The sequence below is a fragment of the Pleurodeles waltl genome, chromosome 5 (genome assembly GCF_031143425.1).
Source record: "Pleurodeles waltl isolate 20211129_DDA chromosome 5, aPleWal1.hap1.20221129, whole genome shotgun sequence".
NCBI classification, from domain to species: domain Eukaryota; kingdom Metazoa; phylum Chordata; class Amphibia; order Caudata; family Salamandridae; genus Pleurodeles; species Pleurodeles waltl.
Window position 1 is genome coordinate 459,993,071 of NC_090444.1, and position 27,478 is coordinate 460,020,548.

Genomic DNA, 27,478 nt, shown 5'->3' on the forward strand with positions numbered 1-27,478 from the left:
ATTGATTCTTTCTTGCTGAGATTAGAAGAATGCAAAAATATTCAACCTCTATTATATCATGGAGAAACATATAAGGTGTTTGCATATGCTGATGATGTAGCTATAGTGACAAGCAACACAGAGGAAGCTATTAAGGCAATAGAAATAGAGGCAAGAGAGTTCGGAAAATACTCCGGATATAAGCTGAACTCAGATAAAACACAAATAGTATGCTCTGGGCACGTTTCACTAGTAGATAGACGATTGGTATCTGAAGCAGTGTATTTGGGGGTGAAGATTACATCAGTGGTTAATCGGTTGGTGGAAATTAATTTTATCCCATTATTAAATAAAATAAAGAGGGATTTAGACCGAATGCATAATTTGCACTTATCGCTAGAGGGTCGTTGCAATGTATTGAAAATGATGGTTCTGCCAAAAATCCTATATTTATTTCGGGCTATTCCCCTTGAGGTTGATACAAAATGGCTTAAAAGATTGGAAAAGATGGGGAATAATTTTTTATGGGGATATGCTAAAACGAGAAGGGCAATGAAGTATATGACACTTCCCAAAGATCGAGGCGGGTGGTCAGTCCCTAATTTTACACTGTATTACTACGCCTGTTGCCTTCAACATATGGATGAACTTATAAGGGGAAGTTTTAAGGGTAATGAAGAAGTAAAATCAACCCCTATTTATACTATGATGGCGGGTGGGGAGGCAAGTGGTTGGTTATCAAAATTTGAGGAACCAAGTTACTTTAAAAAAGTAAGATTTAAGCCTTTTTTGTCCGCCTTCAAGGTTTGGGCTCAGATAAAACGGAGTATGGGACTGGGAAAGATTACGGCTTATACACCAGTGAAATTTTCAGCTATCCCAAATCATATCTTTAGGGATCCCATACTAGATTTTTGGCGTTCTAGGGGAATAAATAAAGTCGGAGACTTGTATTGTAAATCCGGTTATAAATCATTTACGGATCTGCAGTCTCAATTTGGCTTACCTAAGACCCATTTTTTTAAATTTTTGCAAATACGAAATTTTTTACAGTCTCAGAAGTGCGTTACAGTACAGTTGTCGGAGATCCCGGTAGTTGAGGCTGTTAAAAATGGGGCAAAGATTGGCAAGTTATATAAGTTACTAACAGAGTTACAAGTAGATGATATGGCACAACAGAATGAGAGATGGATTGCACAATTTGGGGTGGCTGGAGAGTGGGTGGACCAATCCTTAGCCATGGCTGAGACAACATTTCTATCAGCTAATTTGAAAACCCAGCATTACAAAACACTGATGGACTTATATTATACTCCAGCAAAACTGAAAAAGTGGGGGATATCCTCTGGAAGCTGCAATCGATGTGGGGAAGTTGAAGCTGAGATAATGCATATGTTTTTTGTATGCCCAATGTTGCAGGGAATATTAAATGAGATAGAGGTATTCCTTAAGAAGATCACGCATTGCAATATTCAGGTTACTGTTATGCTGGTAGTATTGGGAGTCGTGGACTCACCTGAAAGTACGGAACCTGTACTGTATAAAATAAGGCGATTTTTATTTTTGTCCATGGCAATATACCGCTTATGTATTGCTACAGATTGGCTCAAAAAAGAACCCCCCACGTTTGAGAATTGGCGCTCTAGATTACTTACCATCTATAATACTGAATTAAGTCTTTATAAGTTAAAGGGTCATAAGAAGAGACATAGAGGAGAACGAATGTGGGCACCACTGACTAGATGGTTGGAATATCAAGACACAGTTTAAACAAAAAAAAAAAATGCTAATTGTTTCGATATGTGATATATATAACTGAGGTTTTTTTTAAAGGTCTTCTTTCTCCCGTTGTTTTGTTTACTTTACTTTCTTCGCACGGATATATTATGTCTTCTTCTTTTTTTTTCTCATGTAACCCCCTCCCTCCGACATATTAAAATAAAAAAAAAATAAAAAAAAAAAAGAAAATAAGCTGGTATGGCCGTAGGAAAAATCTGTTTGTCCCTTTGTCAACTGAAATGTCAGATCTGTGGAACATAGACGCAGCAAACATACTGAAAAGAAAGTTAAAAAGAAGGTACGAAAGATGTACTTTCTTAATTCAAACCAAGGCTCTTTTGGTTGGGAAACATGATGGAAAATAAAATATAGCAGACCATTTAAATGAAGGGACCTTATAACCGAAGAAAATGCTTTAGGAGCACGCGGCTCCCCATATTAAGTAGCATTTCTTTTCCTATTAGCCTCCTATCGTTAACTATATGTAAATTTCTATGTTATCCACTTATTCTATCTTTTGTACCAGTGTATAGCGCTCAGCCAGATGTTGCCTGTCACTACATTTGATCCAACATAACTTGATTGTGCCTGCCAAGTAACCAAATCAATCACATACCCAACAGCACCAGGACATTTTGTATAACTTGCTGCCACACTCTGGCAATGTTGGCTACACCCCTAGAGAGAGTAGAACCGTTCTAATAAGATAGGATCTGTGAATTAATTGAATGCAAAATAGTGCATGGACATTTGATAGCTCAAGACGTATCGCACTTCAACAAATCACAGACGTATGGTTAACATTGTATGATTCGCTCAGGCCAACAGTCTTTTTTTCATCCAAGTTTGGTCTGTATTGGGATCAAGGCAATTGAGCTTGACTCATTTACATAAGGAATGCCCATGTGAAAATCAAGGAATATCTCTAATGGCGTAATATAATGCAAACCTCAATAAAGTATCCATTTAGTGTATCAATTGTTACCAATATGTAGTGCTTAGGCATATGCCTTTGCCTCTACATTCGAACGAGCTTCAATCGACAAAACCAATCACATACTCAAAAGCACCTGGACATTTTAAATACCTTGCTTGCCCTACTATGGCAATGTTGCCTGCACCCCTAGTGACAGTAGAATCTTTCTAGCAATGTAAGAGGTGTGAATTAATGAGTGCCCACTAGAGCATGTATTTAAGGTAGATGGAGAGATATTTCACCTCAGAAAATCACAGACCTGTGAATAACATGCGGGCAATGGAGACTGACTTGTATACATAAGGGATGTCTACATGCAAATGCACGATGTGCACTTGTTCGGTTGCTATTTTGGAAGATGCTTTTGGCCTATTTGCCAAGAGTGTAGGCTGCTGACTAAAGGCGTACTTCGATGGAAACCCTGCAAGTGCATCATTTGAAGACCACACTGCCTTTCATAGTCTTGGCCTTGTGGTTCACCTAGAATGATGACGTCTTTCATGTAGTATTGATGTTCGTAATTTTGCTCAAATGTAAGTTATATTTTGTACGTGAATCTTAAGTATTTATATTTATTATCTATTACCACCTTGTCTGATGGTGTAGTCTACCAAAGACGTTAACCCACATTGCAGCTGTTTTTCCAGCTACGCAGCATCTCTGTATTGAGATTTCACAAGGGTTAAGAAGCCAAACTGATTTTGAATTTAATGTTGTAGACTACTTAGGTTTTTCTTACAGTGACATTGATTTGCCCAAACCTTAAGGGAGATTAGATAGGTTTAATTAATCCTAAATGACCTTGCAATTCAGGAATTGTAGGCTTCGAAGAGTTCCTGAACTAACATGATTAGCAAATATTGACTTTTGAGTACAATAGCTCATCAATGTGTCATCTGAAACCCCTGATAAGTCACTTAACCGCTTCCTTTGCTGGCATCTTATTAAATTAAACGTGATTTGCTTGAAAAACACGAACAGAAAAATGTTTCAGCACAAGCAGGTCTGTTAGTTTAAAATTGAGTTGCAGACAAAAACACACATTAAAAAAACACAAAGCAACATTCTCTAGATCACATTTATGAAACAAAAACGTTCTCATTCCATCTATTGTTCAATAAAGCTTAAGTTGAAGTAATGTGCGCAGCACTTAGGGGAAAATGTCCTTTTGCTTGCGGGCTTTCTTAGAGAGCTAATCAATTAATCCCTTATCAGAAATGTCTGTATCATTTTAGCTTCAGGGAATATAAACGTGTACGTGTCATATTTCTGACATTGTGAATGTGCGAAATATTTGACAATGCCAGAAAACATTGCCGTGCTTTGAATGCAACATTATCAAACGCATTTCTCCTGCTTTGTTATATAGTTAGACATTACAACTAACATCCTAAAACCACATCCTGTATTTTAGTATTTATTGATCAGTTTTCAAAAGACCTTGCCCGGTACGCCACTTAAATTTAGCTTTCGAAGTGGTGGCTTGCAGAGAAAAAGTGTCCTTAAAGCAAATGGCCTGTGAAAGGAGTTTAAAAGCTCACAGTTGTGTGTCGTGTATGTTGCTACATTTCCTAGTAACGTGTTTTTTATATTTGTATTTGTTAAGGTGTGACAGGAGGATGCTCCTCTTGGCAAGGAGGCTTCTTCCCAATTTGTAGTCTACATTATGTTTGTTCAACATGTATCATTAATTAAAGGATAAACATCCTTTCTGAATTCTTGCCAGCCAACCCCCCACTCATCCTTGCAAGACTAGACTCTAGGCTTTTTCTGCACACTAATGAAATTGCAAATTGACTTGCGCTCAAATGGTGCTTGACTGAAATGTGCAATTAAAAAGGTATGGCTCACAATAAGACAGGCCAATGACACTTTTCAAAGATTAATTTGTTCTAAGAATCCCTTTCTGAGATTCATTGTAGCACAATATAAATGTGTCTGCAAGATGTGTTTAGGCTTTATTGGCTTGTGCTTTCCCACTGATGCGCCAGTCGCCTCTACAGTGCAAGTCGGGAGAGGGGTGTCATATGTACCATTTAGCCTATACAGATATGCAAAATATGCCACAAGATCACAGTCAGAACTACTATCGAAGTGTGTGTGCCGATAGATAGACAGACAGACCGATAGATAGACAGACAGACCGATAGATAGATAGATAGACAGACAGACAGACAGACAGACAGACAGATAGATAGATAGATAGATAGATAGATAGATAGATAGATAGATAGATAGATAGATAGATAGATAGATATTACGGAGTGGCGGTAGCCATTCTGTAATTATAGTTAGGGTTGGCAGAGATAGGGATTTCTCAGGTTTTGGGCCCTTAATAACTTTACAGCCATTTGACGAATCTGCAAAACTTTCTAGAACCATTCTACAATGTACATTAGCAAATTATGAAAGGTTTCACAGAGATTCGTCAAGGGGTTGCAATGTTAAAAGTGGGGGTCCCAAAACAGATTTTGACTCCAATGTATTTTACATAGACTTACGGCAGACGTAGCACAAAAACAGCATTACAGATTGGCACAAAAATTGACAAGATTGTAGAATATAGTATGCAGCTGATCCTTTCTATGTGGCAACCAAATTGGGTTGGTGGTTGGTAAGTTATAAGGTAAATAAACTTAGTGACATCTGTTGTTTCATATCTAGCACAATACTACTAAAAGTAGCAAGGACGCCCAAAATATAAACTAGACTATATATATAAAGTTTCAAATTTTCTATATGAACAACTGAAAGAGCCTTTTATGATTACATGATAATGGAAACCAATAAGAAAGTACATAATAAACAGAATACATATTAATCAACATGTGTTCTCTGCATGCTGTCTGGCTCAAAAAATAAAACTGTGCCCAACAGACCACCACTATTTTCGGTGAGCACAAAAATCCCCTTGCATGCTATAAACTAACACTTGAAAAAGTACCATGTCCTTCTTCCAAAGTTTAAAGACATTTAAAGAAATCGTTTTCAAAACTAGTTTACCGAAAGTAAAAAAGTATGAAAAACATTTTCACATAAAAAATACTAAAAAAGGGTTCTACTGTAAGAACCTTATAATATAGCACAAAAAAACACAAAAATGTTGTTGTCTGTTCATGGTGTAATAGACACAGAACCGAGCCAGAGGCCAGGTCCTGCGCTGAACCACTGCTATCCGCCACCAAAAGCTATGTGCAGCAGGGTTGGCTGTCTGCTATGGTTTGGGCACAGAGTCTGGCAGTGGGCTGGGACATGTTGACAACCCCCACAGCACATGGTCTAAAGCCATAAGTAGCAGAGGTTGCCTTCTTGGATCATGTTGTGTGCAGGACCTGGACACATCAGGGTTGGTAAAATAGGAGCAAAATAAGAGGAATGTAAAATTCACTGAAAAAAATGCAGTTAAATAGTGAATTATGGCTCGGGCAACCAACAGACATTCACCAGCTATGGTTAGTGGCACAAACCATAGTTCATGACATCCCCTGGCAGGCAACACACATGAAATCATTAATGACAGCAAATGTGGCATCATCAATGACATTCCTTATGACATCACCGCTACCTTACTGATCACCTCACTGCTTTGTGCAAAATAAATTATGAAACAGAAAAACATAGGGACTTATTTACAAGTCCCCTAGCACCACCGTTGAATAATTTTTTTGATGCAGTAGTGGTGCTAAGAAGTCCCCTACAGTGTACCACATTTACAAACTGGTGCAACGGGACCATTACGCCAGTTTGTAAAGCATTGCGCCACATTATACCTGTGCCAGGTATACTGTATGCAAGGTAGATATTCCCTTGTTAAAAGCCACGCAGAACTGGCACAATGAAATCTACAAGGTTTCACTGCGCCATTCGGAGCCTTCACTGTGTCAAAATGGGATCCTTCCATCCATAGTGTCATTTTTTAATATTAGTTTATATTGTATAGTGTCATTTTTTAATGTTAGTTTAGCAATGCATGACTTTAGCGCCACAGATGCATCAGAATTTCTGACCCATCTGTGGAAAATAGATGCAATAGAGCACAGACAAAGGCTGTAGGCAGCTGTGATTGCCAGCCTGTGTCGGGCTGGGCGTGGTTTGTGCCTGGAGGCTAGGCCACATGGCCAAACCTCGCTGAACATGGCTAAAGGCTGTCAACAGTAGAAACTGCCCGCCAACAATGAGTTGGGTACAGGGCCTCGTCCTAAAAGGCTATCAAGAAGGGGTTCATCATTCAAGTAGTTTGTAAAAGTCACAAGAACACGAGGTGGCAATACAGACAATAGTACAAATGTTATATGTAATGTATTTTTTATACTATGTTCTTGAAAAGCTGTTTTCGGGATTGGAATGTTTAGGTTTTTTAAACTTTCTTGAATAAATTGCCCTTGTGCTGTGTGGTTGGAATCTATTCACAAAGGTATTTTGGCATAAGTAAATTGGTACTCCTTGTAGTGGTCTTTCACATACTTGGGTGCTTTTGTGAATTATCCCCGACACATCCAAAATGTGAATTTTCAGGGAATATTCCTATACAATTACTGGAAATAGAAAGGTCTGTGCAGTGTTTGGTCTTTTACTTATAGGGAGTTGAGCATTTGAGGGCCGATTGATGGGGTCTGTGAGAGAACGTAAAACAATAGTGCTGTAGTACTACTGCTTCTAATCTTAAATGTTTTTGTGAATCAACTCCTTTGTTTTTCTATTAACCATTATGAAATATTGTTAAAGAATACATTGAACAAAGCAGTCTTCATTACCCAAACACAAACACCGATAAATATCCCTGAACCACATGAAAAAAGCGCCTACACTCTGAAAGCACAACGGTACCATGCAAATAGCAGGAGTGTACGGTAAAAATGTTGATTGGCTAACATAACTATTGAATATGAAATGCTCTGAAAGAAAGGAACCTCAAGTAAGTCAGCATTACAGTTCTAAATACTGAGTATGAGGCAATTGACATGTTCGAACGGTTGATATAACCCTAAAGGGCATTCTGAGAAGATGGATATTAAGTGCGAACACGAAGAGCAAGTTTCCAGACCTGCCAAATTAATTAGATCACATTATGAAGAGAAGCTTTCTGTTAGCTTGCAAACACGGAAAAAAATTACCCATGCATTCACAAACATGTTGCAAACATTTGTTAAATGCAAAATTTTACAGTTTCCTGTCTGGGCCAGGATGGAACAAAGTTCAAAGTAGGATCATGTAATTAATGTATTGCTTGTGTAATCCCCTGATGTTAGCGAAGCAAATGTTTTCCCAGCACTGATAGTGTACAAATAGCATTTCGCTTGTCCGAGATGGATTCTTGCCGTGATAAAGAAATGACTCAGTAATGTAATTTCATTTTCTTTTTAGAGACTTTAAGGTGCCCTTCTCAATAACGTGCCTTATGGACATCTGCAATTTGATAGCATGGGTTTATTTAAAGCTACAGAGGGGGAGAGCTAGCAGCTAAAGCGGCTCTTCGGCCTTCGTGTACTCTTTCTTGCTCTTTAATTTCCCTTAATGTGAATATTGACAAATATCAATGGCAGAGCCAACGTTATGCTCTCTACTTCGTAGCTTTAGTTAGATGCCTTAAAAGCTAACATATTAATGTATCATTTGCGTGTCTCGCATTTCCGTTCCACTATGAAAAGCCAAATGAGTTTGTGTAGAACTGTAATCAGCACTGCTGTATTGCGGTATTGATCACTGCCATAAACATTACTAGGTGTCCCTGATATTTAGGTGCCAGGAACATTTTATTTCTCTACTTTTCTACCTTTGTTACTTATGAAATTAACACTCCAAATAAATCTAAGGGAGGTAATAAACAATGTGCACCACTAATTTAGTAAACTGTATTAGTTGTCCTGGCAACAGAATGAAATATAAATAAGAGTTTGTCCTACTCACCAACGTTACCAGGAAAGATAGAATTGCTGTAAGTTGGAGGGATAACTTAGTAAGGATGGCCACATGATTAACACTTTTGCATATTTGAACGAATTTTGCAGTTTTTATTAAAACCTTTCCAGTAGTTCAGTTTTCTCAAAGCGAATTTTAGCCTGGACATTTGTATCATTTATAATGAACATGGGATGTTATCTGCCGGAAGGAATTGCTTCAATTGCTTTGTGTGTGGAATATTTGACTGAAGTTTGTCTGTTGCGTGTGCTAATTTTACACTCGGACCTTAAAACTTTGAATATTATATGGCCTTGAATAAATAATTTTAAAGAAATGTTAGAACAGAAACGCTAAATAAATACGCAAGACATTTTGGAAGTGGCAAGCACTTCAGTGTCCTGTAAAGGATATGCTGATAAAGTGATTCAGATTATAATTATGTATCACAAAGCATGACAATTCCTGACTGGACCAGTACCTGTTTGCTCCCTATCTATTGAATAACAGCCTGCTTTGGAATTGGATTCAGGCATGGTCTCATTCTGGAAACGCCTAAGAATGACATCAAATTGTGCCAGTGGCAGTACCCTAGTAATATTTAACCTGCCGGAGACATCTGACATCATCCACCATTATGGGGGACAGGCGTGTCTAGTGGCCTAAGATGGCAGGCAAACTGTTTTAGAACTTCCGAAATGCACCCGGTAATCTCTTTCATCTGGCACCATGCTGGCTGAGAATGAGACCCACATCCTTCAGTGGTGTTGTCTTAAGCCCAAGCCTCGAGCTGTGAGGGTCCCGGAGTGGATGCCATTGCCAAAGCGGAGAGGCTGAGTGGGCGGCCAGGCCTGTGTCCAGCTGCCGTCCCGCTCCCTACACCCAGTATAGCGAGGCCCCCAACTCATCAGACTGTGTGCAGGGGTCCTCCCCTCCCTTTCAGACACATTGCAACAGGATTGACTGTCCAGGGCCCCAGGAGATGCCAAGCTTCTGGGAGACCAGAGTACTCAGGCCTGCAGAGTTGTGTGAGAACCAGAGGTGGGCCTTGGGGCTGGTGTATGCTGGATTTACGCAGCCTGATCTGGGAGCACAGAGGCATCTGGCAGAGGATGCTGTACAGGGGTGAGTAGAGTGCCCCCTCCTGGGATTGGAAACTTGGATGCTATGGATTTTGTCTCCCACCCAACCTTTAACTAATTACTACATCTGCGCCGTGCAGCTGTGCCCCCAGGGCTTCCTACTGAAATATGAGTGTGGTGTTGGCGGCGGTGAGACCATGTACAGGCAGTTTATGAGCCCTGTGGGCAAGTGCGGCTGCATTGCACTTTGGTCCTGCCCCCTCTGCAACACCTGCCAGGACCCTGAAATACTGGGGAAAGTGCTAGGCCTCGATTACCACTGTGATGCCAGGATTCCACTTGCTTTTGCAGTCTACAGGCCTCACCCCTAGATGGATTATTAATGCAGTGTGAACTGGCTGACCCCGCAGATCTTCCCCACATTGCACTTGACTATCCGGCCGAGTCCCTCCTCGGAAAAGAACTGCTTGCTCGGGGTCTGCGTGTAGGGCCACACTATGGGACGCAATTGCCTACTGCATTATTCCCATTCTCCAACCTGCACCTTTACACACAGAGGCTATCACAGTGGCAAACTGTACAGCCTCATAGAGTTCACAATGCAGGTCTCTACCCTGACAGCGGCACCCTTGATCCTCTGCACTATACCCCATAGAAAATGTATTCTGCGGGCTAAGCCTGGGATCGCCATCAGATCCATCCTCCTCTCTTATGATCCCAGGTGGGTCACTCATATGACATCAGATTAGACTATGACCCAGCGAACAATAGCCACACAAGACCTGGCCTGGTGACGGGTGCCATCTCATCACATGGAACCTCCTAATGAATTGAGGTGTTGCACCTCCCCAGGGTTCTCCTTGTTGCCCCATGACATAAGGAGACCTCATGGGTCCCACAATAGTGCCAGAGTGGCCTAGGTGTCTGGCTCTGACAGTTCTCAGCCAAGGAGTGTACAGTCTGATGTATCACAAGCCCGCACAGGGACAGACTATATCCCACCCACACTGTTCATTGAGGACTGGTTGAAAACCATGGCTGCCTCACAGGGACTGTCAGATACATTTACTATGGAAAGTGCACACAATGTGCCAATGTGGTGCTCCTCGATGGGAATTCATCCACAACACATTGTCGCCTGGATACTGAATTAATGGGACCATCACACTGTACTGCAGAAGGCCCATGAGAATGCTCTCATAGTTATGGACAATACCAATGTGTCCCTTTTCCTGGACTATACCCTGGCTGTCCAGTGTAAAGGATCCTTTTTCCTTGCTGCCAGGAAACAACTATGCAAAGATGGCCTGCAATAAGCTTTACTGTTTCGGGTGCACCTGAGGGTCGTACACTATCAGCATACCTTGTTTTTTGACACTTCAGAGGCAGTGTGGGACTGGTTGGAACACACTACCCCAATGTCTGACAGCCTCAGCCCTCTGAGAACCAGAGTGACCCTTCACGGTGCATTCCTTGATGTGGCCGATACTTAACTGCTTGATGGTTGCTATCTTCCACTGTAGCTCCTTCGCTGCAGCAGATACTGGAGGCCACAGTGCAGCCATAGCGATGGTGATCCCAAATAGGCACCTGCAGTCCTGTTTTTCCCCAACCAGCTCCCCTAGGGGTGCAGCATCAGACTCAGGCTCTAATGCCAGTGTAGCCCTTTTCCCTCCAAACATCTGACATCATTACGTAACCTCACCTACATAACTCCTTGGCCCTTGCTACCAATCGCCCAATGAAGGAGGAGTGCATAGAAGTGCCTAATGGTTACCTTTCACGTAGATGTACTCTGTTTGTAGCCTCTGGCTGTCCTGGCCTTCCCCCGTAGCAGCTGCAACAGTTCATGCTTTATTATACTATGTTTATTTTTTATGGTAGAATGAATGTTCCTCGCTGGACCAAGTATTGGGATTCACTGTTTTGGGGTTAATCTTCTATCGTGCATTGTATATACAACTTTCAGGGGTTTGTGGGAAGTCCGAGTGGGTAAGCAATGAAATACATGTTGCTTGCTTGAGATATAAATTTCCACAGTTTGAATGCTTTTAATGTACTAACATGTAATGTCGGGTATGGGCTCAGCCTATAAGCAGCATTGTGTCTGATCCCAACTAGCTCTCCGGAAGGTTCATATTGGTTCCTTAGAGGAGACATATCTCTCCTCTACTGAATCTGCAAAATTACATATGCAATGGAGGAGGCAGCTATTTATGATGACTTTTTTGGTTTTTGCACGGGCCAGTGGTTTGGGTGTGGGCGGGTGTCCCATTTGATGTAGTGTTGTCAAGGGTAGACATCAATGGCCACTATGTGTTCCTACACGGGAACTTTGATAGTAAAGCAGTGGTCCTGGGTAGCGTGTATGCCCCAAAATTCAGAACAAGATGTTTTCCTTTCCCATCTCTTGACCGTACTAGTGGATTGATCCCACCGCCCTTGGTTGATTGGTTGGGGCTTCAATGCAGTTATGGACATGCACTTGTATCACTCCCATCCCCCCTCCCTACTGCTCCACCATCCAAACAAGCTAGGGCATTGAGAGATTGGGCATTGGGGTGGTGCCTGTTGAATGCATGGAGAGAACATAATATGGGATAGTGAGGATCCTCATTTTACAAACCATCCCACAAGCTAAACTCCTGACTTGATAGGATTTTTTCCCCACACATCACCAATTCCACATACTTAGGGAATACTCTCTCTAATCACAACTCCCTAGAAATTACTTTGTCCTGGGGCCGGATTCCCACCCGATCCCCATGTGGCTCCTGTGACCCCTCTACCTGGCGGGCATGGTGTTTAAAGATATGCTGGGTACTACCATCACCAATTACTTTACCAAGAACACAAGCACTGCCTCCTCTCCCCTGACAGAGTGGGAAACATTCAAAGGGACAATACAGGGGGGATCCATTGCAGCAAAGTCAGGGCATGACACTTGGTAGTGCGTGACATCAACCATATCGAAACCTGACTGGTGGTGTTGGAACATGAGGCAGAGCATAATGTCTCCTGTGCAGATGAACTGCAGGACTGTTGCATCCACTATGCAGAGCTTCGGAGTGCCTGAGGGTCATAAACTATAGCACATACTCACAGAAGATGCACATGGAGGGTGATAAGGCAGGAGCACTGCTGACATGCGTAATTTGCCAACCTGTATCCCACACTTCCATTCTCTCTCTGCCCACTCCCACAGGGCTCCAACACATGACTGACAAGCCTGAACCACTCACCTGAAATCCAGGCTTCCGCAGGAATGAAGAGCAAGACTCACACTCCTGTGGAATAGATCTTCACTGCTGAGATTACAAGCAGTGAGAAAACAGTCCTGAGGGGGGAGGGGTAGGGAATAGGGAGATGGGAAGAGAGGATTTGAGACAACAGGTCCTGAGATACCTCAATTCTGCAGTGCTTGCTAGTGGGATGGTTTCTGTCTTGTGAGTAAAGAACCCTGGGCAAAAGACAGAAATTGTATTAACCTTGAGCATTAATTCACCCTACTACCTTTCTTAGTGTATGTTGAGGCAATTAACCATTGACAAAATACACACCAATAAATATCCTGCTCTGAATCTTTCAGCTAATGAAGCAACAGTGTTCAAGTCACAGAAAACGTCTTATACAATGTTCTTGTTGCACAATATCCTAATGTACCTATACCACACAATATGGAGTCAAAGTTCATTAACAGGTTAAGTATCAGTATTTAGAAACATTCTTAAACACCTATTTCAAAATTGATGACTCTTAGGAGTGAAACTGTCACAGTGTTTCAAACAAGATAATATTCTGGATTGCTATCAGTTTTAGGTAAACAAAGTCCTTCAGAAATGCCCAGTGTTATCAGTTTTCACTACGCTGCTTTACTAAATTAGTTCCCAAATTTCGGCGTTTTTTATTTTTTTAGAACTGGCCCTACATAACTAACAAAGCTTTTAAGTTTGAATCTCCGTTGAGCCTTTCTTTAATGAAATGAGAAAGCGTGCGAAGAGTCTAGCCAGGCTTTCGCTCAGATTTCTCAGTAATGTAATAATCACAAACCTTTAAATCCCAATGGTGTTGGGGGCAGTAATATTCTTACTGTAACATGCTTCTTTACTCTTTCGCATTTTCTTTTGCAGGGATTCCGCTGCAGGAGGACTTGGTCCAAAGGAAGGCTGCCAGGAACCAGGAACCAGGAATGGAGTCAGAAGACTGCAGACCAATTGGAGCTGGAACCATACAGGTAAGGATCTCGAAGCTAAGAAATGAGTGGCACCATGGGTGTGGTTTAAATAGGAGACCTCTCCCATGGCTTGACATGGGGAGATGGGAGGAAGAGTCATCATTCTCCCTCAGGCGTTGGGAGAAGGCAATGTGAAAGGAGATGAGTCATAGAGGCACATTTTGAAGACGTGAAAAAACACACATTGAAGTAATAACATTGTACACTCTATCTGGGAGTACAATCCTTCAATATACATGAAATCCGAAGATTATATAGAGAATACACAAAACATAAATGTTCAGTATACTAATTTAGAAATGTTCTCCAGACTTATACAGAAATGTGCAGGCCCTGGGAACAATTAATGGTACTTAAAGGGTTGCAAATAGTGCACGATGACATTAACTTTGATTTTAGGGAATATATTACGCCCAGATTTATGGGCCTAAACCCTCCCTCTCCTGTACTGCCATTTCCACCTTTTTAAATGGTTTACAGTTGCCCCAGATACTGGGCCCCCATGGGGTAGAACTTGGTGCTCCATTAACTCAAGATGAAATCTGTAACTCAATAAACAAACTGCCTTGCAAAAAAACACCCTGGCTTAGACGCTCTCCCTATCAAATTTTATGCCACCTATGCTTCCTGTCTGCTCCCATATTTGAAAAGTCTGTATAAAACGTCTCTGGATTCTGGTTCCCTTCCCCCATCACATGCCAGGTCCTTGTTACATCCCTACTTAAACGTGGCCGTGATCCAGAAGACATCCCTTCCCACAGGCCCCGGTCCCTATTAACAACCAAATACAAAATATTCAGTAGAGTGTTGACAACCAGACTACTCCCACTATTACCAGACCTGATACGCATGGACCAGAATGTGTTTGTCCCATGCCGGCTGTACCACGTTATGGAAGGGGTTAGGGATGCCTACCATGCTGCCGGCTATCCCTTCCTCGACCTACAGCAGGAGTTCAACACCTTAGGATGGGACTATTTGTTTACCACCCTCACTAAATTTGGCATCCCACTGACTTATATTAAATGGATAAAACTCCTTTATAATACCCCCATGGCAAGGGCACACACTGGCCCTCATGTTTCATTCAGTTATTCCTTCTCCCGTGGCATTAGGCAGGGGTGTCCACTATTTCCTCTCCTCTTTGTATTAGCGATAAAACCACTAGCACAAAGTATTAGACAGTCAGTAGCTGACTGGTGTATTTTGCAAGGGCCCTGTCAACATGCCATTTGTCTGTCTGCAGATGACATGATCATATTTATACGAGACCTTACTATGGAACTTAAGCCCCTAGTTATGTTGTTCAGGGATCTAACTGGCTTATGTGTAAACCACACAGAATCTTGTGCTTTTGCTTTCCAGGAATGCCCCTTGGGGATCAGCCTGACGCTAGGCCCACATACAATACCCATAGCCCACATATATTTTGCTACCTCGGGATACAGATATACAGGACTAATGCAGATCTGCTGGATGGTGATCCTACCAAGGCCATTGCCTCCCTCCATTCACAGGTATGGTTCTAGGTCAAACTGCCCATCTTGGAGGTGGGCTGGCTGGCACTCTCAAAGATGGTGATGCTGCTCTGTCTCCTATACTTTTTTGCAAATCTGCCCATAGTAGTAGTGCCAGCAATCTGCATTAATCAGCTTAATACTCTACTTATTGATCTTATCTGGGGACTGGGCAGGCATAGCGTGAGCCTGGCAAATTACAGCTGCCAATGACTAGGTGGGAATGGGTGCCCTAGACTTTCGGGGCTTATTGTTAGGCAGGTAAATTACAATGGCTATCTTACTGGTTGGCAGGGCTCTACCTAACCAGAATAGACTTCACTCCACTAGGCTACAAACAGGTAAACTGTATGCGCTGTTACTAGTGGGAGTGGTATGCCCCTCCCAATTACTGCTATGTTTAAGTAATGCACTCATCTATTTGAAGCAAGCCCTGAAATACACAGCAACCCCATCTCCGTATGCACCCAGTATACTGTTGAGGGGATTGCTGACACTCCTGGGTTTGATTAGAGCCCTGGGAGTCTGTGGGTTTATGCACGGTTGGGGACATGTTTCTTGATGGGGGGACTTGCAACACACCAAGACCTTATCCATATCCTTGGCATACCAAACTCCCTTTTCCTCACTCATGCCAATGTTACATGTTATATTTGTAAGACTTGGCACCAACAGGGATGGAACTAGGGACATACTCTTTTACACAAGCAGTGTAAAAGATGGGCACCGGTGGTCATCTTGTGAGGTGGCTTTACAAAGGTTTGTGGGCAGACTTGCACATTTCCCTAGTCTCCCTCCAAGCTTGTTGAGAAGAAGACCTAGGTCAGGCCCTTTATGACCAAAATGGATGCTTTCTCCTTGAATACCTTCCAAAATTCCCCGTAATTGCTGATTCAAATTCATCCAGTTTTCACTGTTACACAGAGCTTATGTAACGCAACTCATAATACACAAAATCTACCCTGCGGCACCCTTAGGATGCCCCAGGTGACAAAGTGACCCAGCAGAATTAGTGCACATGCTTTGGTCATGGCCTTGTTTGCAAGCTTATTGGACAGATGTGCATACTGCTCTAGCGGATATAGCGGAGGTACCTCACTGGCACTCAGTGGAGTACTGACGGCTGGGTTTGTATCCACACCTGAAAACCTCAAAAACCCTGTCCCGCTTCTTGGATCTTGCACTTTTGTTAGCCAAGTGACAGATTACTAGATGATGGAAATCCCCCGGGCGCCCCTTAAGCGACTAATTGGCTCAAGGAAGACCTACATTGGGCACAGCTTAAGGAGAGGCCTTATATAGAATACCACAGAATGATGACACAACCCAAAGATGTGGCGTGGGATGCCATTCTAGAAAGAGCCAGATAGACGAGACCTAAACACCATTCTGGGATGGGCCAGGATTTTCTAATACACTTCGCAGCTTCCCCTCCCCCCAGCAACCCATTGTGACCACACTGCATAGGTAAGATGACCTGCTCACTCGGTGAGACCGCAACACCTCACGGTCTACTTGTGGGACCCCCTCCCCTCCTGCCTCCTCCTGGTCCTCCTATGCAATATCACAGTCCGGCCAATTACAACACACAGAAGACTAACTGGGGTTAGGGTGGTGGTATGTTTTGTTTTTTCTTCTTCTTTTTTTTCTCTGTGTTGCCGTTTGGAAATGCAAAGGGCCTGCATATTCTGGGTACGGAAGTCACATATGCACTGAAAATCAAGCTTTGAATATTTCTCTATGTACAAATGTGCTATATTCTTCTATGCACCGCTCACTGTGGTGGTAAAGTTTGTATCTCCTACGATTTGTAATAATCACTGTGAATGTGGATAACGTGCTGATATCTATTGTTTTCTCTGTTTGTCTTTGCTTAGAAAAAAAGTGATAAAATATCTTTTTCAAAAAAATCCACCATCATGGCACCTGATCGTAAGTGGGTGTAAATTTGTGGTAGTAACTGTCAGTCAAAACTGGCAGAATTTAACAGAGGAAAACAGAACGGTATTTACTATAGCAAACAGATTTTGGTACACTAATCATTCATAGTATTTCCCAAACCTTTAGAATAATTGTGATTTATCGCACTCAATTGATTCTGAACCCCTGGGCTCAGTAAGTAGCACCTTCCCCTCCCATACACTCATATTCAGGCCCAAATGTTCTTGGGCTGAACGCAACTTGCTGTATTTGGAACTTGTTTCCAGAGTTTTATCTATTTTGTTACAGATCACGCACAAGCAATTGCTTTTCAGTTGCTTTCTTGCAAACAAGGCACCTTACTTGTGGTGTTCCATGTGGTTCTTTATTTTCTTCTATTTCTTTATTCCTTACACTGCTATCTTTTCCTATAGTTAAATATATATATATACATATTAGACAGTGTTGGAAATGGGGTCTTTGGGTGGCAGTCAGGTTAACCCCTGTCCAAACAAGGACCCTATTCTAGTAAGGTTAAGTCACACATAACCCAAATTATCCTGTGCCCACCCTCTGGTAGCTTGGCACTGAGCAGTCAGACTTAACTTATAAGGCGGCAATGTGTAAAGTATTTGTGCAATAAATCACACAATAACAGGGTATAGCACCAGAAAAATACACCACACAGTGTTTAGAAAAATACATAATATTTATCTGATAAGATGCAGGTCAAAACGATTGAAATGCAATAAGTATATGTTGAGATATCACTGTAAAAGTGATATAAAGTGTCTTTAGTCTTTTAAAAGCAATAAAAGTCTCTTTCAAGCACAAAGTACCTGGTTTGTGTGCAAAATCTCCGCAAAGAACCACAGAGGAGGAGATGCGTGGAAACAAAGGGGATGTGCGTTGAGTTTTCGGGCCGCACACGGCAATGCGATGTTTAGTTTTCATGCATGGACGGCTGTGCGTCGATTTCTGGTGCTCGGTCATAGATCCTCTTCGGGTTGAGTGGTTTTCAGATGCCCCGGGGATGATGCGTGGATTGCCTGCGCTGACAGGACAAAGTCGCAGGGGCTGCATCGATCCGGTGGCCGTTGCGGGGAAATTTCTACCGCGCAGCAGGCTCTGCGTCGATTCCTCTCTGGAAGTCGGACTGCGTCATTCCGGGTCAGCTGTGCGTCGATCCAGTAGGCCATGCATCAAATTTCCGGTCACTATGCTGGTGCTCTGTCGATTTTCTCGTTGCGAAGTCAGGCTGCATCATTCCAGTTCGGCGTGCGGTGAATTTTTCACCGCAGTGCAGGCTGTGCGTCGTTTCTGGCAGGCTGTGTGTCAATTTTTGCCACACAAGGAGTACTTCTTGTAGATCTTTTTGGTCTTGAGACTTCAGGGAACAGGAAGAAAGCTCTATCCAAGTCCTTGGAGAGCACTTCTCACCACAGCCAGAGAGCAGCAAGGCAGCAGAGCAACAGCAAGACAGCAGTCATTCACAGAAAGCAGACAGGTGAGTCCTTTGGGCAGCCAGGCAGCAGGTTCTGGTTCAGGCTCTGTTCTCCAGGAAGTGTCTGAGTTGGTAGGGGCAGAATCCCTGTTTAAATACCTACACGTGCCTTTGAAGTGGGGGAGACTACAAAGAGTGGCTTAGAAGTGCACAAGGTCCCATTTCAGTTCAATCTTGTCTGCCAGGGTCCCAGTAGGGGGTGTGGCAGTCCTTTGTGTGAGGGCAGGATACTGTCCTCTGACATGTAATTGTCAGGCCCTCCACCCTCCCAGCCCAGGAAGACCCATTGAAAAAGCAGATGTATGCAAGTGAGGCTGAGTATCCTGTGTTTGGGGTGTGTCTGAGTAAATGCACAAGGGAGCTGTCAACTAAACCCAGCCACACTGGATTGTAAGGCACAGAAAGATTTAAGAGCAGAGAAATGCTCACTTTCTAAAAGTGGCACTTCTAAAATAGTAATATTAAATCCAGCTTCACCAGTCAGCATTATTTTGTATCACCATTCTGGCCATACTAAATATGACCTTCCTACTCTCTTCAGATCAGCAGCTACCACTCAAACGATATATGAGGGTAGCCCCAATGTTAGCCTATAAAGGGAGCAGGCCTCACAGCAGTGTAAAAACGAATTTAGGAGTTTTACACTACCAGGACATGTAAACTACAGTATAAAGGTACATGTCCTGCCTTTTGCCTACACAGCACCGTGCCCTATCGGTTACCTAGGGCATACCTTAGGGGTGACTTATATGTAGAAAAAGGGGAGTTTTAGGCTTGGCAAGTACTTTTAAATGCCAAGTGGAATTGGCAGTGAAACCTCACACACAGGCCTTGCAATGGCAGGCCTGAGACAAAGTTAAGGAGCTACTTAAGTGGGTGGCACAATCAGTGCTGCAGGCCCACTAGTAGTATTTAATATATAGGCCCTGGGCACATGTAGTGCACTTTACTAGGGACTTATAAGTAAATTAAATAATCCAATTGGGTATGATCCAATGTTACCATGTTTAAAGTGAGAGGGCATATGCACTTTAGCACTGGTTAGCAGTGGTAAAGTGCGCAGAGTCTTGAAACCAGCAAAAACAGTATCTAAAAAGTGGAGACAGGCAGGCAAAAAGTTAGGGGTGACCACCCTAAGGCTGTCAGGTCTAACATACAGTTATAGTTAGTTTTCATGGACAGAGAGTTTTGTTTTGCTAATAACTTTGGCACTGTTTGATGAATCTTCATGAAATTTTCAAAACTAATTTGCCTCTCACATCAGCTGCAGTCTTGAAAGTTGCGGGGTGATTCGTCAAGTGGGAGCATAGAAAATAGGAGGTCACAACACATTTTCTCCATGCAGTTTCCCATAGGGACTTTAAACACAACTAGAGCCCGAACCGCTGAATAGAATTACAACAAATTTGGCAGAAACCTACATCTTTCTCCAGAAAGATTGCAATTTGTGATTTGGTGTAAATCCGTTTAGTAGTTTTGCAGTTATATAAGTAAAAAGATTTATAGATCTCTAGGGATGCAGAGGGCCTGCATACCTGACAGATCTCAAGATGAGATCTGATTGGCTACCACCACTTCAGCCAGGAAGTATTGATATCCATCTTGGGACTTGGACTCAGGTGAGTCCCAAGAAAAAAAGTAAAAAAATAAATAAAAAAAAAACAGAAGGGGCCAGGGTAGGAATACCCTGACCGTTAAGGCCTGGTGGTGGGATCCCATAGGTATTCCACAGGGGGCCAAAAAATGGCTTTTTTTCAAATTTTGCTGCAAATTTGTGGAGGATCCACAAATCTACAGCAAAACGTTTAAAAAATACAAGCTTGAGCTCCCACGCTTGTTTTTTACTTTGTTTCCCAGGTAGGCCACATGCCGGGTGAATTTTTTTTATAAAATCAGAGGAGGAGGGAGTGCGTTCCCCCACCCCTCTGTGGGCCGCTTTGGGCCCCGGGGACCACCACCCCCATAGGGCATGCAAAATATTGTGAAGGAGAGGGAGGTTGTGTGGCCACCCTCCAGGGGCCGGCTTTGGCCGCAGGTACTGCCACCCCTGGGGCATGGCCATGTTATGAAGAATTGGGATGGGGCTCGCAGCCCTCCTCCTGGGCCCATTTTGGCCCTGGGGACTGCAACCCCCTGGGGCCTGGCCAAAACATTTAGGGGGAGGAGTCACATGGTCCCCTTCCCTGGGATATTTTTGGCCTTGAGGACCCCAACCTAGGGGCCCGGCTGTGCTACAAATTCGGGGGGGGCTGCGGAGCCCCCTGCTGAAGCCATTAATGGCCGTGGGTACCCTAATCCCCCAGGTAAGACGCAGTTGTGCCCCGGGGTGCCGGCTCCAGGTCACCAACACTTTACTGGCCAGGCCCTGGGGTATGGGGTCCTGGTGCAAATACTGGCCTGGGGGGGCTGCATACCCCCTTCCCATTCTTAATGTGGCTAGGCCCCTGGAGGTGGGGTCCCCAGGGCCACACTTGGTGCAGGGAGGCTGGGGTAGGTGCCTGCCTCCCTAGTTAATGAAAGATGAGGCCCCGAGTGATGGGGTCCCCAGGGCCAATATTGGCCTGGGGTGGAGGGTTGCATGCCCCCTCCCAATTTTAAATATGACCTGGCCCTGGGAGATGGTGTCCCTGGGCCCTTAAATCAGCCTAAGGAGGGGGGCTGCGTGCTCTCCTCCCCATTTACAATAAGGTCAAGTCCAGGGAGATGGGGTCTCTGGGCTGTAATATGCCCTGGGGAGAGTTGCATAAATTGGCCCAGGGAGGGGGCTGCCTTTGGGGGTTGGTCACAGGGCCTGGCTGCAGTGGCCAACCTCACACATGCACTGCCTAAGGCAATGCACGACGTGGTGTTGGCTGCATGTGGTGTGTTGTCCATAGTAATCCCACTGAGTGTGAACCCGTAGCCTGCACTCAGAAGTGGCTTTGAAACGTAATTTTCTTTTTCAAAGAGTGGAAACGTAACTAAAGGCTGATGGTTACATTGCTGCTGGAAGCTCATTGTACATTCATATTTTTGAATGTATGCATGCATGCAGTTCGGGTGGGCATACAAATCCACTGCAAATACAGTCACCTCACTGTTTAGATCAACTACTCGGATGAAAACATCATCTTGGAAGAACCTAGCTGCAGATACAAACATGTTTGTGCTTTGACACTCACATACTCTGTACTTTGTTCTTTTGTCAGTCCCTTTGGCCTTTTTCTGACTAAACCACAGATAACAAATTGAGGATCTTCTGCTTTCTGATCCGTTGTTGGAAGTGGACGAGGGGTAGCCATCACTATTTTAAGTGGATGGACAGTGGGTTTATTTGTCATCGCTTTCTCAGAACACTTGGATTCTTCTTGTGATTCACTGGGTTCTGCTATTTTTTTACAACATTTTTTCCAGGTTTTTTTGTAATGTATACAAATTGTAGCACTTGTTTTTACAATGCTGGAGTATTTGATTATCTTCACCAATCAGTTTCAATCTTTTTGAACTTTGTCTTGCCATATTTCTGCAGCATCTCAAACTCTCTTCTGTCCAGCCATAGTTGATGTTAGGTTTTCTTTCGGATTAGTTTGCCATATGACACATTTTTCTTTGTTGAAAGAGTCCTCAGATTTTGTCATTAGCAACACTCTGTCAGGAGGTAAAGATCCTCTGTTACCACCTGCTTCGCTCATGTTTACGAATTTAGGAAAAACAATATTAAAATATATCACCAGTATGATGGCTAAAACACATCAATATAGAGCTGCCATTTTGGAAAATTGCAGAAGGATTTCTCTGGGGGGTTATTTTCTATCTCAATAAGACTACTTCACCCCCAAAACCTATATAGACACCAAAATGATATTACCTCATCACTACAACACAGCTGCCATTTTTAAAAATGTTGTCCAGAAAAAATTGGCCTGGATCAGCAATGTCTACCCAAACTAAATTATTTCTGTAATAGTCCAAAAACACAAATCAAAATTGAAATTCTCTGGACAACAATTTTTTATTGACCCTATGGCCAACCCCACAACACATATGGCTGAAGGCCATGCACAGCATGGGGTTGCCTGCATGCGGGGGTTGGCAGCATGCTGGGAAATAGCCATAGGCCAGGCCCTGTGGCTAACCCCTCGCAACATAAAAAAACATAGAAATTCACTCAAAAATAAATCAAAGGTTACTTGGACGTTATAGTTAGGAAATAGATTTTAGAAAACTTTAGAAATTCACTAAAAAAATACAAAGGTTACAAGAAAGTCATGGTTAAGCTCAGAATTTGCACACACAAAACCATAGAAATTTAGCAGTTATAGTTAGTTATCTGAAGAAGCTATAACTCGTGCCCTAAGGTAACTATAACTCGCCCCTCACCATGCACTGCTAATTACCCCACATATTACATCATTCATGACACCTTCTAAGGCATCATTTATAATATCAAAGCAACATTTTCTGTGAAATTATTGATGAGATTGGCAGGGGCTATGCTGCACTGAGTGAAAGGGTGAGGGCAGGAATGTTCCATATTTAACATTATAAAGCGCATTCCTGCTCTTTGCCTTGGTTGCAGCACAATGTGCTGCCCAGAGCCAACACAAGCATCATTGTTCTAGGGACATAGTCCTACACAAAAACAATCCTCAGAAGCATTTGCTCTTTCTATGTATGCTGCAGAATTAAACACACATAGAAAGAGGAAAAACAAGGAGAAATAAAGTTAATTCTCCTTGTTTCCCCTCCCCTTGGAGGTGTAGCATTTTAACACATTCCCAGGTCTAACACTAATGGTAAGTCTGGAAATGCACCAAAGTAAATGAGTGAATGCCTGGGAACACCCATGGTCCACCCATGAAATGCCTCCCTTAGGCAGAGTATTGCAAGGCAGGGACTTGCACTGTCTTCCGTTACCTGACATTTACTAAGCCACACAGAGCCACAGAAGGTGACCTTAAGTGGCTGGTAAATATCATTCTAGGTTTTGCATCTCCCTTGTGCCCTCTTGCATGACACAAGGGTGACACAAACACATGATAAGTATGGGCCTCAGTATTGTAAACAAACTTGAGGCATTAGACAGAACCATCTCAGCATGACAATTTATACAAATCATAAAGGATTGGGTGCACTAAGTATTAACCTATGTAAATGTGCTGCCTCTTTTGCTGCTGGATATGGGCTATCTGTGAAGTTTTCACCACAGTTTGAAGGCTGCAGGAAGCATCACCTTTAGAACCTTCAGACCTTAGTTATTTTAAGTGAATAGTCTTTCTGGACAAGTTTTGTACAGAGTGTATATTGTTCTTGGTATGTACTTTTTAATACACTATGGCGTATTTCTCACTGGAGTTTCACTGTCTGGACAAGGTGTATCTGAGAGTAAACTGTCTCCATAGTATAAACACTGTTTACACTACCCACTTTTCTCCCTATATCCACTTCAATCTCACTGTAGGTTTGGTGTTTGTGATGGGCTTGATACATGTAAAGGCTGTTTCTAGAAGGGCATTGGTTATATAACAGGGCTTGATTATCTGAATGATCTTGTTTTTTACCTGAACAGTTGTATGCAGATTGAACACAATTTGCTGTAGAAGATATCCTTTTATCTGGGGAAATGGCCTAAACTATGTATGCACAGCCATGTGTACCGGAAGGTTGCAAGCTAAACAACGCTTGCCCGAACTACACATATGTCCTAACTACATATTTGCATGGTTAAGGCAGGCCGCATACGCATGGTTCAGGCAGCAGTCAAACTGTGCGGCTGGGCGGTCAAGCAGGAAGGATCAGGAAAAAAGATCGGTCAAGGTAAGTGGGGCTGTTTTTTTTTTTTTTTTTAGGGGTGGGGGAGTTTTTTATTTTAGGGCTGCGTGGGGGATTCGGGCACAGGGCAGGGGACGTTGGGGTCAATTAAAGGGCAAAGGGTCTCGGGGTGGTTAGGGTAGTTTGGTGGATTTAAGCCTCAGGAAAGGAGATGGGATCGGGTAGTTTGGAGAGAGGAGGATTTGAGGGGTGCATGGGGAGTTTAGGGCTTAGGGCGGGGTTAGGAATTTAGGCCTCAGGATGGGGTGGGGGTAGTTTGGGGAGGTATTGAGGGGTGCATGGGGGGTTTGGGGCTCAGGGTGGGGGGGCGGGTAGTTTTTTTAATTTAGGACTGAGGGTCAAGGTCAGGGTAGATTTGGGGGCGGGGTAGTGGTAGTTTTGTGGATTTGGGCCTCAGGGCAGTGGGGGGTAGTTGTACAGGCAGGAGCGATGTGGATGAGTGGTGTGTTTTAGGGATCAGGGGGTTGGTTAGATTTAAGGGTGGGAGGCTGGGGAAGTTTTGTGGATTTGGGCCTTAGGATAATTTAAAGAGCAGTAGGGGTCAGGGTAGTTTTTTCGGTTTAGCGCTCAGGGCGGGGGGGGTGGGATAGTGGGGTAGTTTTAAGTACAAGGGCGTGTTAGGATGCAGAGCAGAGGGGAATTTACCATGCATATTACTTTACCACATATGCTTTTACAGTGAAATTTCTGACCGCATTGTTCAGGCATGCGTGATTGTGTCATACAACCTTTTATCTGTGGTTGTTAGTCAACATGAGCTTGGTTACCTATGAAGTGTATGGTACAGGGTTGCACATAACAGAAGCTTGCTTCTACTATAAGGATTGAATGTATGATAGCATTAATGATACTTTAGATCATTCTGAGTATTTTTGCACTTACTTTCATAGTTCTATTGCCATGCCCGTTCATAGAGCAATGTTTACATAAGGAGATTGGATGATGTCATCAGCGATATAATCAGTGATGTCATCAGTGATGTCAAAAATGATGCCATAGAACATTTTATGAGTGATATAATATGTGAGGTCATAAGCAGTGCATGGCAGGGCGCAAGTTATAGACATCTCTGCTAACTATAACTGGTGAATTTCTGTGTTTTTTTTTGTTCAAAATGTTAATGTTTTCACTGACGTATTCACCTAACTATAATGTTACTTTAATCTTCGTTTTCTTCTGTGAATTTCTAAGGTTTTTTAGTAAACAAAAACAGATCGTTGTATCCCACAGACTTATAACTTTATTTTAACCTTTGTTTTTTCCAGTGAATTTCTAGTCTTTTTTTTAAAAGAAAAGTAATATTTTATTACTATATGTCAATCAATCAATCAATCACATTTATAAAGCGCGCTACTCACCCATAAGGGTCTCAAGGCGCTGGGGGGGAGGGGGTCAGTGCTCGAAGAGCCAGGTCTTGAGCTGCCTTCTGAAGGGGAGGTGTTCGGGTATGGCGCGAAGGTGACTGGGCAGGGAGTTCCGGGTCTTCGCTGCCAGAAAAGAGAAGGATTTTCCTCCGGCGGTGGTTTTGCGGATGCGGGGAACGGCTGCCAAGGCCTGACCGGTGGAGCGCAGAGTGCGCGGAGGGGTGTAGAAGGAGACGCGGGAGTTGATGAGTTTGGGTCCGAGGTTGTAGAGGGCTTTGTGTGCGTGGGTGAGGAGTCTGAAGGTGATCCTCTTGTTGACCGGGAGCCAGTGGAGTTTTCTCAGGTGTCCGGAGATGTGGTGGTGGCGAGGTATGTCCAGGATGAGTCGTGCTGCGGCGTTCTGGATCCGTTGAAGTTTCCTCTGCAGCTCGGTGGTGATGCCGACGTACAGAGTGTTCCCGTAGTCCAGGCGGCTGGTGACGAGGGCGTGGGTGACGGTCTTCCTGGTGTCGATGGGGATCCAGCGGAAGATCTTGCGGAGCATGCGGAGGGTGTTGAAGCACGCTGAGGTCACCGAGTTGACCTGTCTGGTCATCGAGAGGGAGGAGTCCAGGATGAAGCCGAGGTTGCGTGCGTGGTTGGTCGGTTGGGGAGTGCTGCCTAGGGCGGGGGCCACCAGGAGTCGTCCCATGCGGAGGGGGTAGGGCCGAGGATGAGGACCTCCGTTTTATCTGTGTTCAGTTTCAGTCGGCTGTCTGTCATCCAGGTCGCTACTTCCTTCATGCCGTCGTGCAGTCTGGTCCTTGCTGATGTGGGGTTGTTGGTGAGGGATAAGATGAGCTGGGTGTCGTCGGCGTAGGATATGATGTCGAGTCCGTGTTTGCGTGCGATGTTTGCCAGGGGGGTCATGTAGACGTTGAATAGGGTGGGGCTGAGGGAGGATCCTTGGGGTACGCCGCATATGATCTCCGTGGCTGCGGATCTGAAGGGGGGGAGGCGGACTCTCTGGGTCCTTCCGGAGAGGAAGGAGATGACCCATTCCAGGGCCTTGCCTCTGATGCCGGCGCTGCAGAGGCGGTCTATCAGGGTGCGGTGGCAGACCGTGTCGAAGGCTGCAGAGAGATCCAGGAGAATGAGGGCCACGGTTTCACCCTTGTCGGTCAGGGCTCGGATGTCGTCCGTGGCTGCGATGAGGGCAGTTTCGGTGCTGTGGTTGGCCCTGAATCCGAACTGAGTGGAGTCGAGGGAGTCGGAGGTTTCCAGGGCGGCGGTGAGTTGAGCGTTGACGATTTTCTCAATCACTTTGGCGGGGAACGGTAGGAGGGAGATAGGCCGGAAGTTTTTGAGTTCGGTGGGGTCTGCTGTAGGTTTCTTTAAGAGGGCGTTGAGTTCTGCGTGTTTCCAGCTTTCAGGG